This window comes from Tasmannia lanceolata, unplaced genomic scaffold (assembly GCF_043159265.1).
Source record: "Tasmannia lanceolata isolate RefF3 unplaced genomic scaffold, GAP_Taslan_0.1 ptg000016l, whole genome shotgun sequence".
In the NCBI taxonomy this organism is placed as follows: domain Eukaryota; kingdom Viridiplantae; phylum Streptophyta; class Magnoliopsida; order Canellales; family Winteraceae; genus Tasmannia; species Tasmannia lanceolata.
In genome coordinates, this window is record NW_027518693.1 from 17,609,866 (window position 1) to 17,623,580 (window position 13,715).

The following is a 13,715-nucleotide window of genomic DNA, read 5'->3' on the forward strand; positions in this document are numbered from 1 at the left end:
GAGTGAAAATATCATCTCCCTTCTTTTAATGAGAGAAAAAAATGTAGGGAAGGGAACTTAGTAAGAGTGCCAAAGTGGTGGATCCATAGGCTAATCGGATCCAAATTTTGTTTTATCTAGGGCATGTTCATAGTTTCATCGTCATTAGATTAACTAGAAATTTTTCTTTATATTTTTTGAAAATGATATGGTAACCGAGAGTGAGAGTAAGACCAATGGGAGAAATCAAAATTGAGAATATACCATGCGTGCAGAAAAAATTCACTTTTAATAGTTAGCATAACTAGATACGGCAAAGAAACGGAACGGAACGGGAAAAATTGAGGTATAATACCGTGACGGATAAAAAAGGAAAATGATATCACCACTACCATATTTTGATGATCGCACTCCTCACTTTATTAAAAAGTACAGTATGGCCTGCACCATATCCGATCCAAACAGTCCATTAGATGGAACACAACCTAAATAGGTCGTGCTCCAAAAATCATTTCCATAGGTTGATCCTAACAGTCCGACCTATAGAGGGACTGAAAACACAAAAAATATGTTCAATTAATAAAATGAGTTTGGTTTAAAAAAATAGGGTGTTCCGAACAGACAGGTCATTCCTCAACATAAAATAAGACATCATTATACAAAATGAATGGAATGGAAAGAATTTCAGTATACTCACTCCATGAAGAAAACCCCATAATTATTAATCATACCACAATAAAAATGACTGCAAACACTTAAGAAGTGGTTAAATTACAATGAGTTGGCTAAAATTATTTCACACAGTTAAATTTAAGACGAATTAATTCTTAATTTTTGAAGATTTTGAGATTACAGAACACCTGAATTACGCACAATCTCTGAAAAACAATATACAATTAATGCTAGAAAGATACTACTCAAAAAATGAAACAAAATGAGAATGTAATTGATCTTATAAATCATGTCTGTTCCACCTAAAGGCTTAGCAATGGCTGGAAACCCTATCCCGGATAAAATGCAAGTGTCTACTATGTTCAAAGCCTTACACAATCTTGGGAAACTGTCATTACTGCTCTAAAGTTTTCAGCTCAAACCTTTTCCATGAATAAACTCCCACCCTTGCATTGTACCAAGAACGAAAAAATAAAAATCCTAGACATGAACTTCTCATGGCCCAATATTCATCAAATTATAAGCCCCCCAGACTAAAAAACATAACACTAAGAAAAGAGACAAAAGAATATATTATCAAGATAAGAACCACAAAAAGGGCTAAATAAAAATTGATACTCATGTGGAGAACAAGGACATTTCAATGCGGAGTGTCGTAATAGAAATAGGGAAATGATATCAACACTCCAATGTTTTGATATCATGCTCTACTAGCTTGTCTTTTAGTATTTAAAAGGCTGTCAATAGGTTATTACAGCTCCCAAAAAGCTCTCACAAGCCCATTAAATACTAAGAGACAAGCAAGGAGAGCGTGGATATCAAAACATTGAAGTACTGGATATCATTTCCCTAGAAATAATAATCATCAAAAGAGCAATAAAAAGTATGAAATTGTTATATGATGATAACAAAGGTAATGATTTATAGTAAGGAAGAAAACAAGCAATGAATCAACTCAACTACAACTAAACATGTGGCTAGATACAAATAAGGAATCGTTGATCTCAAAGACATCGCGACTGGAGAAAATCGAAATTACTTGAGAAATGACACTTACTGTGATGTCATAGGTATACTGAAGAATAAGATTGAACTTGGGAAGACAAGTTTGGTACTCATAGATGTTTTGTATTCACCAAATATGACAACAAATTTGATGTCAGTATTGGTAATTGATGTAAAATAATTTGATGTTCACTTTAAATCTGGATTTTATGGAAACATGACCATATATCAGTAAAAGGGACTAAAGTGAATGACATGTGCAATATTAATATTACAAGTATCTATAAGACTTAAGGAATGATGGAAGGGAATAAAAAGAAAAGAGAGGGAAAGAAAATTGAAATAAAGAATCAAAGAAAATGCCAGTCCCTTTATATGCTTATGGGTTGTTGATTATATCCTGGATATTTAATATGCTTATGGGTTGTTGGAGTTGAATTTATTGAAGTCTTAGATAATTTTATGCTCCAAAGGTCTCTTTAAAGAACCCGCGTGCACCAAATTGGTATCGGAGCTTAGATCCCTCATAGAGTTCATTCAATTTTCGGACTCCCAAGTGTTTAGTGAAAGTCCAGCTAAAGTCTTCCTTAGTTGTGTGCTTTAGGTAGTTCATCTGGCACCATCCAGTCACGTTCCTAATAGAGTCTAAGAAAGTAGATTTTTTGTCTATTAAGAGATCTTTAGATAATAGTTGAGTTACTTAGTATTATCCTAGATTTTAGAACTATTTCAAATCAATTAGATGTCAATTCCCTAGTAGTGTGTCATTCTATTTTGGTTTAGGTGTCTTAGTACCTTTCCAATGTCTGTAGGGTCGCCCTGCACGTCGAGTCACTCCGTCGTGGCCATGACTAATAGCGCCAGTGTCATACATCATGGACCAAGTCAAGCTCAGCCATGGAAATAGAGCACATCGGCCACATTAGATCAGCACTCCAACATGCTGGCCGATATTAGAGCTGCACTGATCCGGATCAGTGAGCATATAGGGCACCAAATATGCAGTAACAAAATAATGTGATAGATAGCTTGGTCAACTCTATAAAGATTAACAGTGATAGGTCTTATTCCTCATATGGTTGACCCATGGTAATGAGCAGATATTTACATGGTATTTTCGTGAAAAAAACTTCTCTTTTTACAGATGAGAGTTATAAGTCCATGCATTGTTTGCACTCTTTAATAGACTGTTGGTTAACCCAAGATTGGCGGGAAGTTGTGCGTAAATCGAAGGACATAGATTTGATTAGTTTACATACATAATGATGGTAGTAAGTTTTGTTTAGAATGTTGGAAAAGTACAAAATGTTGCATTTGGTTGCATGTAAATTACTCGTAGAATGTTGGAAAAGTAGCAGACTTGAGGATAAATTAGCATTTTACACATATTACATATTACGCTCCATGAGCATTATTTTTTCGAAAAACTATCATACTAATTATTCTTAATGAATCACATCATAACAACTGGTGTGAACAAGATAACCAACATCAAACAACACTGCAAGTACAACTGCATCTGGCAACTTGCCAAATTTCTCCATTTTCTGTGCTTGTTAGTTAGTCGACGACAATCATTTTCTCTTTTTGCCCCCCATTAATTCATCTGGAAAGTACACATCAACCCAAATAAATGATTGCAGATAAAACTACAAAACAAAAACGTTATTATTTTCTATTATCTCTTACAACCAATAATTATTATCTGAAAATACTAGATTATAGGACATTGGCAAAACTATCACCCCTTATTTTTTAGGTTCGTAACATCTTTAAGGTCATGTAACCCTTACCACAATGACATTTTGGGACAGTTGTGGCTAAGTTGGAGGTATAAATTAATTAAAAATGGCTTATCAGAAGAAAATACTAATAGACAGTATATAATGCCAACTAAAAGAAAATAGTGATGCTTGAATGCTAAAGTGTCTAAAGACTAATCATTTCAAAAGAAAAAAAAGTGTCTAAAGACTAAACATAGCAATTCAAAGTAACAAAAATAAACCCATATGCATCCATACTATAAATCCTATCAATCAGCCAGTGTCTTAAGAAGTGGGTTTTGCAAAATTAAGATTCAATACATTCATACTACCAATCTATATACATCCATACACCCAATGACAAAATAAAATACTCAAATTCTTTCTTCAAAATGATAGAACAACCCACACTCAGAAGTAGGTTCTGCACTAGTTTCAGTGCTCAAGGAAGTCAGTGGCATACAACAATCGAAGGGACTTTGTACGGGCCAAGAATGATCGTCCCTCAAGGGGATGAGTACTTAGGTAATCGTAGATATTATAGAGTCCCGAACTTTCAAGACCTTCAATCCCACTTAGAGCTGCCATGAGCTTCTAACATAAAGTATCACCACTTTCACTAGCATGTTTAATCTCAGATGCCAACTTCTCAAGGCTGGTGGCGACTTTCTCCATAGTTTCCATCACAGGAGCCCTTTCCAAGTACATTTCATGGTGTTCTGTTGCCACCATCATAAGTAAAGATGAAGAAGTTGCAGCAAGTGCGCACCCATTCATAATCATAGTCGTCAAATCGTGACCATCAGCAAGCATATCCTCATCATGGCCATCCATCTAGATGTGTGTTCAAAGAATCTTGCGTCTAAATTGCAACTGAACATAAATACTTAGTCAATTAATTAAATCTATTAGTGGTATTGGCTATTCTTCAATTGTAAAGACAACGATTATGTTGGCCAACTTGAAGGACAAAACAGGGAAGTTAATGAGATCTATGCTAAATACTTCTCATCTCTGTTTTCTATCATTGGTTCTCATGCCTCTTTCTCTGATTACATGGAACTTTCATTGCTGGTAAAAGTAGAAGAGTTTTAGCAAGAAAATATTTGGAAGGTACGTGTATTTACTTGACAGTTAACAGAATGTGCTTTGGATCATGTTCGAAAGTAAAGTGCCTGTGCATTCTCTTCTAATTTGATGAAGTTAGATGCAGCAAATCATAATAGATGTGATGAGGACATAAAGACATAAAAGATGTCCAAGAGTCTGCTATTGGACAATGGCATTTATGACTTATCAATTGCCACTTATGGCGTTTTAATTTACATGACTTGGTGACTCCATAATTTGGTGGTCTTCACTGAATGACATGTGAATCCTAAATTCTATGGTTAATTTAGGATATTAATCAGTTAGCACATACATAGTATTCAGATATTTCTTATTTTCTTCGCTAGGTTCTAGTTGCTATTTTATTTAGTTGATTATGATTAGAGACTTATGCCTTTTAAAATTTATAGTTCAATAGTTTATATGTAATTTCTCTTTAGACATTTCTTGCTTAGTTTATTTCTCTTCTTATGATTAGAGGCTGATACCAGATAAAAAAAAATTCTTATTTTCTCTGTAATACTTTCATAAATAGTATCGGCTCATCTAACAAGTAATCCAAAATACACTCAAGACCCATGATTTGGGGTACTCCTATAATTTAAGAAGCTTCTTATGCCATAGAATAGTCCACATCAACTACACAAATAGAAGTCTATAACTTATCTAGCAAAGGTGGTAATTGATTCACACATTAGCATATACATTAAACCATCTCAAAAAAATGCCACAGAAATCATATTGAGATTAGAAAACTAGCTAAGAACAAGACCCATGATTTGGTTTTCAATTAAAAACTTGAATTTCACCTCCACGAGAGCATTTACGAAGAAAACCCAAAAACTATAAACAGAGATACACGCAAAAAAATATTGAACCATGAATTCTTTTCATCTGAATTTTTAAACATGGCAAAAATCAACCTAACACAACTGATTTGAAAAAAGACCAGAGTGAGCAAAGTGGTACAGACTAAAGTTCAAATATGAACAGCAACACACCAATCGATCAATAGGGCTTTAAATTCACTCATGGAATGAAATCTAAAACATAGTGTGGGTTTTTTAGCAGAGGGTTCTACTGGGAAAGTTGCCTTGCTTCCCATGGGCTCGTGGGAGTCGGTGAAACTAAAATAGAAAGATGGTATTTTTATAGGTTTTAGAAAATCTAGGATATTTAGGTTTTGCAAAACCGAAGGCTGAGTGACTGTTGGTTTCTTTCTCTTGTGTATGCCAGCTACACAAGAGGGTGGGTTGTGGCAAGGGTTGAAGGCAAGAGGTGAGAGGTGAGAGGCGAGAGGCGAGAGGCGAGAGGCGTGAGGTGTGTCGTCTACCTCTTGGAGAGAGAGAGAGAAAGAAAGAGGAGAAAGTGGGTTTCTTCTTTGTGTTTCTCTTGTGGTTTTCTCTTGGGTTAGTCTCTTGTACTGTCTTGGGTTTGAGAGAGCAAGGAAAGGGTTGCGGGTTTGTGGGTTTGAGATTAATCCATTATAATCCTTGTATTTTGTTTTTCTCGTAGTGGAAGATCGTGTTTCTTGCCCGTGGAGAAGGCTTGCCCAAACCACGTAAAATCTTGGTGTTCATCTTGTGGCTTGCTTTTGTTTATTTTACTTTTCCGTTTAATTTGTGCGCGATTGGATCGGATTTTCTCAACAGGTTCCTCTAACAGGTAATTGTTTGTCATAATAGAAATTGGATGCATTCATGCAATCGTGCTTTTCAATTGCAAGAGAACAAAATCAACCATAAAATCAACTAAACAAATTGACATAACCACGCTCAAGGCTTCATACGACCATGCTGTTAAATTCAAAGTGAACATAATCGAGTAGGTAATCATCTCTCTGGTAGAAAGTGACTGCATTCATGCAACCATGCTTTTCAATGCCAAGAGCACAAAATCAATAAAATGCATTAACACGACCACGCTCAAGGCTTCACGGAACTATGTTTTTAAATTCAACGAGCACATAGTCAATTTACATGTTCATGTAACCATGCTTGAGGTGGGGTTATATTTACCACCGAGCTTACAGTTTTAAAAAATGCCTTCTTTTAAAGGGCTATGTAATGCGGGTGATTAAAAGAAAGAAGAAGAAAGTAGAACACAATAACACAACCAAAAGAAGGAGAAGGAAAATGGAGCTATGCCCTACAAAATTTATATATTATCAATAATATAAGTTTGTAAAGAATCCTCCAACTCCATCATACAATTTTAACTACTACGATTTTCAACAACACAACTTACTAGCAAGGTTTTAAATTTCAGTTTCAGTGGAAATCTTGTAAAATTACGGAAACGAATGGAAACACGCAAATGATAAAGTTTTAAATCTTTTAAAAAAACAAGTGCAAAAGATGAAATTTTAAGATGAAAATTTGGAAAATGCTAGAATAAGGACAAATACATACTTAGAAACCATCACATAAGCAATAAAATCATCCATAATGGCTTAATCACATCGAACGCCTAGTGTCATGCGTTACTGCACATGTTTAGAACAGTAAAGCCAATAAAGAAGTACAATGTAAAGAAGTAGAAGAAAGTACAATGACCAGTCTCCCTTCTAAGGACCCCAACTCTATGACAATACCACATAGAGTTACGAGACATTATTAGTCCCATGCTGATTCGACATCCCATACATAAGATATGAGTACTTTGTCATGTAGTTCAATGATGTTGCTTACCAAATATCATTCTCTGCATTAATGAAATGAAATGCAAATAATAACATCTTTCCATTTTTTTGTCGTTCCGACCATTTCAGGAATTTCGGTCAAATTTCGAGAATTTTGGTCGAATTTCAGGAATTTCGGTCAAAATTTCGGAGAAATAATGACATAAAAGGAAATCATGTAAATTTAGTTTTTCTGGAGATGGAAATTAAAAAATTTCGGTCATTTCGGGGAAATTTAAAACAATGCTTACTAGACTCACTTAAAGAAACACAACTTATTATATGTACTTAATGAAATACAACTTACAAGGACTAATAAATAGGGTAGTTGTTAGAAAGCGGTGGAGAAGTTAGAAAGCGGTGGAGAAGTCTCTGTGACGTGGCAAGTCACACATATGATATTGCACTTTTTGTTGGATTCAATTCAATTGAGAACATTGGGCAGCGTAAAGGAAAGGAAGGGGGAATGGTGAAGGCACTCTAGGCTGCGGTAGTAGATGAAGAATTCGAAAGGAAAGTGAAATAGTTATTTGGCATGGTGGCGGCGCATGGAAGTGTGGACCTCACTGTAGCGGTTGACCCAGCAGATCACTTCTTTTGGTTTTTACTGGCCTAGGAGTATGCTCCTGGCCAGCCTTAACTGATTCTATGTAATGCAAGTGGGGACCAGGATCTTCATAGTCTCAATGAAATTGTCAATTTTCAAAAAAAATAAAAAAATAAAAAAATAGGGTAGTTGTAGAAAAAATTCTTCCAAGCATTCAATTCAAAAGAATCCATGAAAATCAACCCAAGCCACCTAGGCATGCATGACTGCCAAGTTGGCACCGATGCACAGCATCAATATGATTAGGCACTCGGTTGTTCCTAATTTTGCACTGAATCACAAGAGAATGGAGATTTGTCTCCAAGACAAATACAGAGAGGTGCACTGAATCACAAAAGATTGGAGATTTGTCTCCGTAACAAATACAGAGAAGAGGAATGTTAGTTGAAGTTCATCACTGTAACAAAATCCAAACAACCATACAATGCATTTGGGAGAAATCCAATAATTGTATTATAAATGTAATTTGCATGGGCTCTCACTTAGTTCACCAAATAAACAGAATTATACAAGTCAATTCAATTCATAGAAAGAAGTTCAGTAGACTTGTGAACAACAAAAGATTGTGATTGAGAGAAATTCAAGTAAACTGATGAATAGCTAAAGAAACATGTACATGCAGTTAGAAAGCATGGTCCTTTCTGAATTCGCTTCAGCAAACCTGCCTTTTGGGCACCATTTAAATGTTTGAGGTCTACACCTCTAATCATTTTGGATGGCTGAAGGCGACTTTAATTCATTCAGTTCAATAAGGAGAACCTACTTTTTTCCCAAGTATTGCTTTTTCATGTTTGGATGAACCATGATCTCAGCCTTCAACAACTTATTTTTTCCCAAATGTTATTTTTTCATGATTTGAATGAACCATGATCTCAGAACCTTCAACAACTTATTTTTTCAATAGATTCTTTGTATGACATAATTTAACTATGGTGATTGGAACAATCATAATCACAGTGACTAATAAAAAGTAATGTTTCCAGGTTCTTTTTTTTTATGTAAACTAAAGTACCCAATAGTCCTACTATGTAACCTATATATAGTTTTGTAAGTAATAAATTGGTAATTCTTATCTATTTTAGAGACTTGCTTCCAGTATTGCTACTTAAATCAATAGGTTACATCTGACAAACCTTAATAAAAACAAAGAAGCAGAAGAAATCAAACTGATAATTAATTTCAGACTCTTTATGTCATGTTCTGATACACTCTATGCTGCAAAACAACTAAATTTGAAATCATAGTGTGCCCATCCAATTAGGGCTATTGCTTAGAACAGAGCAAAAGGAAAAAAAGAATGGGTGTGCTTATCATTTTGGGGGGCACATTTGTTCCGAACAACAGATTCAAAAACAGTGCATGCTAATGCTATTTTCTGCTTGCTGTCTCTTCCTTTTTCTCTTAAATTATACCAATATTTGTGTGGTATAGATACACAGATGGGATTTGATATTTCCACTCCCATTTTTTGTTATCTTTATTTTAGGCATTCGCAGTTACATTTTGCAATAAGCATGCACGAGTCAACAAAGGAGTCTAAATGACCGAGAGAGGGTGAAAGAACCCAAAGGACGACTGAAAGAATATTCCAAACAGACCCAAATCACCGCTATAAAAAAGAAAAATATGAAGAAGAAGAGGGAAAAACCCAAATGCAGAGCCATTGTGGAAAACCCAAAAGATACATACCTTGATGCAAACTGCTACAAGATGAATCAGAGGACTAAATATCAGAAAACAAGGCAGTCTCTGCTGAGAAGCTCAGAGGACTAAATATCAGAAAACAAGGCAGTCTCTGCTGAGAAGCTCTGATAAGTCACCGAAATCCGTGTGTGTGTGTGTGTGTGTGAGAGAGAGAGAGAGGGGGGGGGCGGCACAACCTATTTAAGTTGTGTTCCAAAATAGGAGAATTTATATGATGTCCAGCCGTGAAAATCACAAGGGCAGAGTGTCAAAACACTGCCATTTGATTTTTGATATAAGTGGGAAGTCAAAAAAGATGGTTTGAGCGAGATAAAAAATCAAAGCGCAGGGTTTTGACACCCTGCCCTTCCCTTGTGATTTTCACGGTCGGGCATCATATAAAAACTCCCAAAATAGTTAAAAAGGTTACCCAACGCATCCAAATCCTACGGGTATCTAAACAGGCCTAATTGAATTCAACCCATTTGTAAGGGGCGATGATGAACTCGCACCCCAGTAGCGGGTTAACTGCCACATACGCTCCTTTAAAGGAATGCGAATTATCCTGCAGGGAGTGCGAATTTATCATTACTCCTTTGTAAAACATGTCTATGGTTTGATGCAGGTAGATACCTTGTACATTAGTAGTATAAGTAGTCAATAGGGAGGAGACAAACATTTGATCCCCCAAGAATTAACCTCGTAAAATAGTGATAAGTAGTGTTTGGCTACCAACCTCGTAGAGTAGTGGGAGGGGGTGTCATTAACAATATGAAAGAGAAGAGAGAGGAAAGAGAAAAGGCAAAAAATTTCATGAAGAATTCCACCATTTTTGAGAAATTTGGCATGGAAGAGGGAACATGGATGCCACGTCAAACAAGCAACAATTATCTATGAAACTTGTCTGGTAGTCTCAAAGGATTGTGATGCTAAATTGGCAACCAAACACCATAAGGCGTGTTAGGAACATGCAATTGTTTCTGCTTCCTAGCTAATGCAAAATCCTAAGGCGCCACGATGTTCAGATTGATTCATGAAGCAAAGCATGACTAGCCTCCCAGGTTTTTCTATAATTACTTTTAAACCAAAATTAGAAAGAAATATTTTGACTAAAGCACCCTAATTACAAGGTTAATTCATCCTTAGCTGCCATTGCATGGAATATTTTCATTACCCCGGTATCCGCATACATGCTTTCCAGATTTGTTTCCATAGCCACACGTGAGTCAAAATTAATTTTCTCTAAATTAGTTATTATAAGATGATAGAACGAAGTAGGCACGTAAAACTCAGAGAATTGGGATATGACAAGTCACTTAAAAGTTAGTGAGGCAACCCTTCTAAAAATTGGAAAAAATATTGAGAATATCTTGCTTATGTGTTGGGGTCAGATTATGAATCCATGCATTCCTCTCAAGCAAGATGTGATATATTTGTATCTAAAGCAACAATTGTAAGGGCTAGAGATGCAAGAAGGCAAGAATCTTCTGTAACATATAACTGTGCTTAATCTACAAGGTAAGAAGGCAATGTCTTAAATTTCTTACTCCATTAATTCCTGGATTCATATGACAGCCTAATAACGAACTTATGGTTTGGTAAGGATACTCTGAAATTAAAAGAGGTCAAGACATCACTCTTGTCTAATAAGAACTGGAAGAAACTTGTTATTGATAAGAGTCAAGAGCATGACTTAGTAGTTCATGCTGAAAATCAAAGGGGAAAGGCAAGTCTATATTTAGGTTCAAATATGCAATGCTAACCTTGTGATATTTAGTCACATCAAGCGATAGTGTCCAAAACGAGCTAACAAGAACACTGGTGTTACAAATATGGTGGTGGCAGTAACGGATGAGCAGGGAGAAGTATTTGGAGATGTTTTCATAGTCACCACTAGTAGTCACATATCTCCTCATGATGAGTGGTTCTAGATTCCGGGTGCTCTGTTCTTGCATGCTTCAAGAGAGATTATTTTGATATGTTCTTGTATATAATGGTAGTTGTAGTGTCCTTCGGCGATGAGTTTGCATGTGATATCATGGGAATTGGGAAAATGAAAATCAAGAGGTTCCACTGAGTGGTTCATATCTTAGGTGATGTGACGTTATGTCCCAAAGATACAAAAGAACCTATTGTCTCTTGCTCAATTGAACTTCAAGGGTTGTAAGTATTCAGCAACAGTAGAAGTCTTGAAAATCACATGCAATTGTATGGTTCTAATGAAAGGGTAGAAGTGTGGTAGATTGCATCATCTAGTTGGAGAAATGGTGACCAATGTTCCTAAGATCTCAATGGATGGTTGAAAACAACTCAAGGATGATAAATTGCATAGGGTCTCTTTCGTAGTTGGCTGCAGAGACGGATTTCCATGTTGTAGATGACGGTGAGCAAGCGACACTTCCTACTTGTGGGGAGGATGAATCGAGGTCCTTTCTCCACAGTTGAATATGCAAGTTAACTTGATACAACTAGACATGTGCATTGGCATTATTGACCTAGCCTGATGGAGTCAGAACCATGATGACTCAATGATGTCTAGTTGGTACTTCAGAAGGCCAATGATAGATTACAGGGACAGCGAACTGGTGGTGACACCTTTGGAAAATCTTCAGGTGGATGGGAGACAAGTTAAGGTGAAGATTGCTGACCATTGCTTTGTTTCCAACAAGTAAATTCCGTAGTATAGAAAGTTAATTTGTTGTTTCTTTTTGGTGCGAAGCAAAGATGGAAAAATTCATGGGTTGCCTCTTTTTTTGAAATGGTAATATTATGAATGATGGAAAAACAGGAGACTGAGATGGAGCTCCCATGTTTACAATAGAATACAAGAAGACAAAAGAGTCGAAAGATACAATCAACGGCACACCACTCCTCAAGGAGGAAGATGGTCAAACCACCTAATAGGACCACCAGATACACCACGCTTGGCAAGCGCATCCACCTTATCATTTGCCGATCTTCTGACATGTTGATATCCGATAGAAGACCCCGAAGTTATATCACCAATCTCATCCGATCTTCCGACATGTTGATGTCCAATAGAAGATCCCGAAGTTATATCACCAATCTCATCAAAAATGGAAAGAAATCTCCAAGGAGGAGCCGCTCCACCTTTCAGCCAACAAATCACATTTAACGAATCCCCTTCAACAATGGTCTGATCCAACAGACTTCTATCAATATGCAAAATGCCAAAATGAATAGCCCTCGCTTCAGCTTCAGAGGCATCACAGACACCTATAGAGCCATAGTATTCCCACACTACTCTCCCTCTTCAGCTTCAGAGGCATCACAAACACCTATAGAGCCATAATATGCCCAAAATAGGTTGCATCTTGTTTCCTATTATGATTAAGAGAGTTAGGATTAGGTGTTTTTAAGAGGGAAAAACATACAACCATATCCTGGTGTGTGTGTGTGGGTGTGTGTGAGAGAGAGAGAGAGAGATAGTATTCATCTTGTTTACCCACCCGTAAATATTCGTCTTATCCACTAGGACCACTACCGTCTTATATATCCACTAGGACCACTACCACGTCGTCTCTCTCTCTCTCTCTCTCTCTCTCTCTCTCTCTCTCTCTCTCTCTCTCTGGACGAATGCTGAACTGACAGGTGCACATGCAAAATCCAACCCGAAAGGGCACCCCATTGGATCCACGTCAATTATCCAAAAGAAAGTGAGTAGTCCCATTATCAAAACATGGTCGTGCGGATATCAGTAGCCTTTTGAGTATTGGAGTTCTACTATATCGTATTGTCTACGCAATATGGAGCAGAGAAAGTCTCCTAATAAAGCTAGTTTAAGTAGGAAGACAACGATTGAAGTAGAGTTGTTTTGGTAAGCTTTAGGTCGGTTATCTTTTAATTCTTGGTAAGTTGCTTCTTCATAATTTAACTTATCTTGATAGAAAGGAAGTCTTCGAAACTCACCTATTAGGTAGAAGGTAAGTTCGGTCTCCACCACATCACTTACACGTATGCCACGATGTATTTGGGTTGGCCACTGTCCATAAACTTATTTATAACTACGAGTTTTACATGGGGAAGTGATATTTCAACCTCCTTTTGTTTGTCTTTATCTTCAATTTTCCTGAAGATGAATGAAAATATGAAGAAAAGGGGTGGGATTTTAGCCTTTAATTGGGAAAGACAATGGGGATGTAAATATAATTTTCTTATATTTACGGGTAAATGATATTTCCACCTCCTTATGTTC

General features: G+C 36.5%; 1 long non-coding RNA gene across 1 annotated transcript; it reads right to left on the reverse strand.

Annotated features, from left to right (window-relative positions):
• Window positions 1–3,704: 3,704 nt before the first annotated feature.
• LOC143848469 (uncharacterized) lies at window positions 3,705–9,582 on the reverse strand. The gene is made up of 2 exons (XR_013235396.1): window positions 9,506–9,582; window positions 3,705–4,292 (listed from the first exon to the last, which is right to left on the reverse strand). It is a non-coding gene; the product is annotated as an uncharacterized LOC143848469 (long non-coding RNA).
• Between the last annotated feature and the right edge of the window lie 4,133 nt (window positions 9,583–13,715).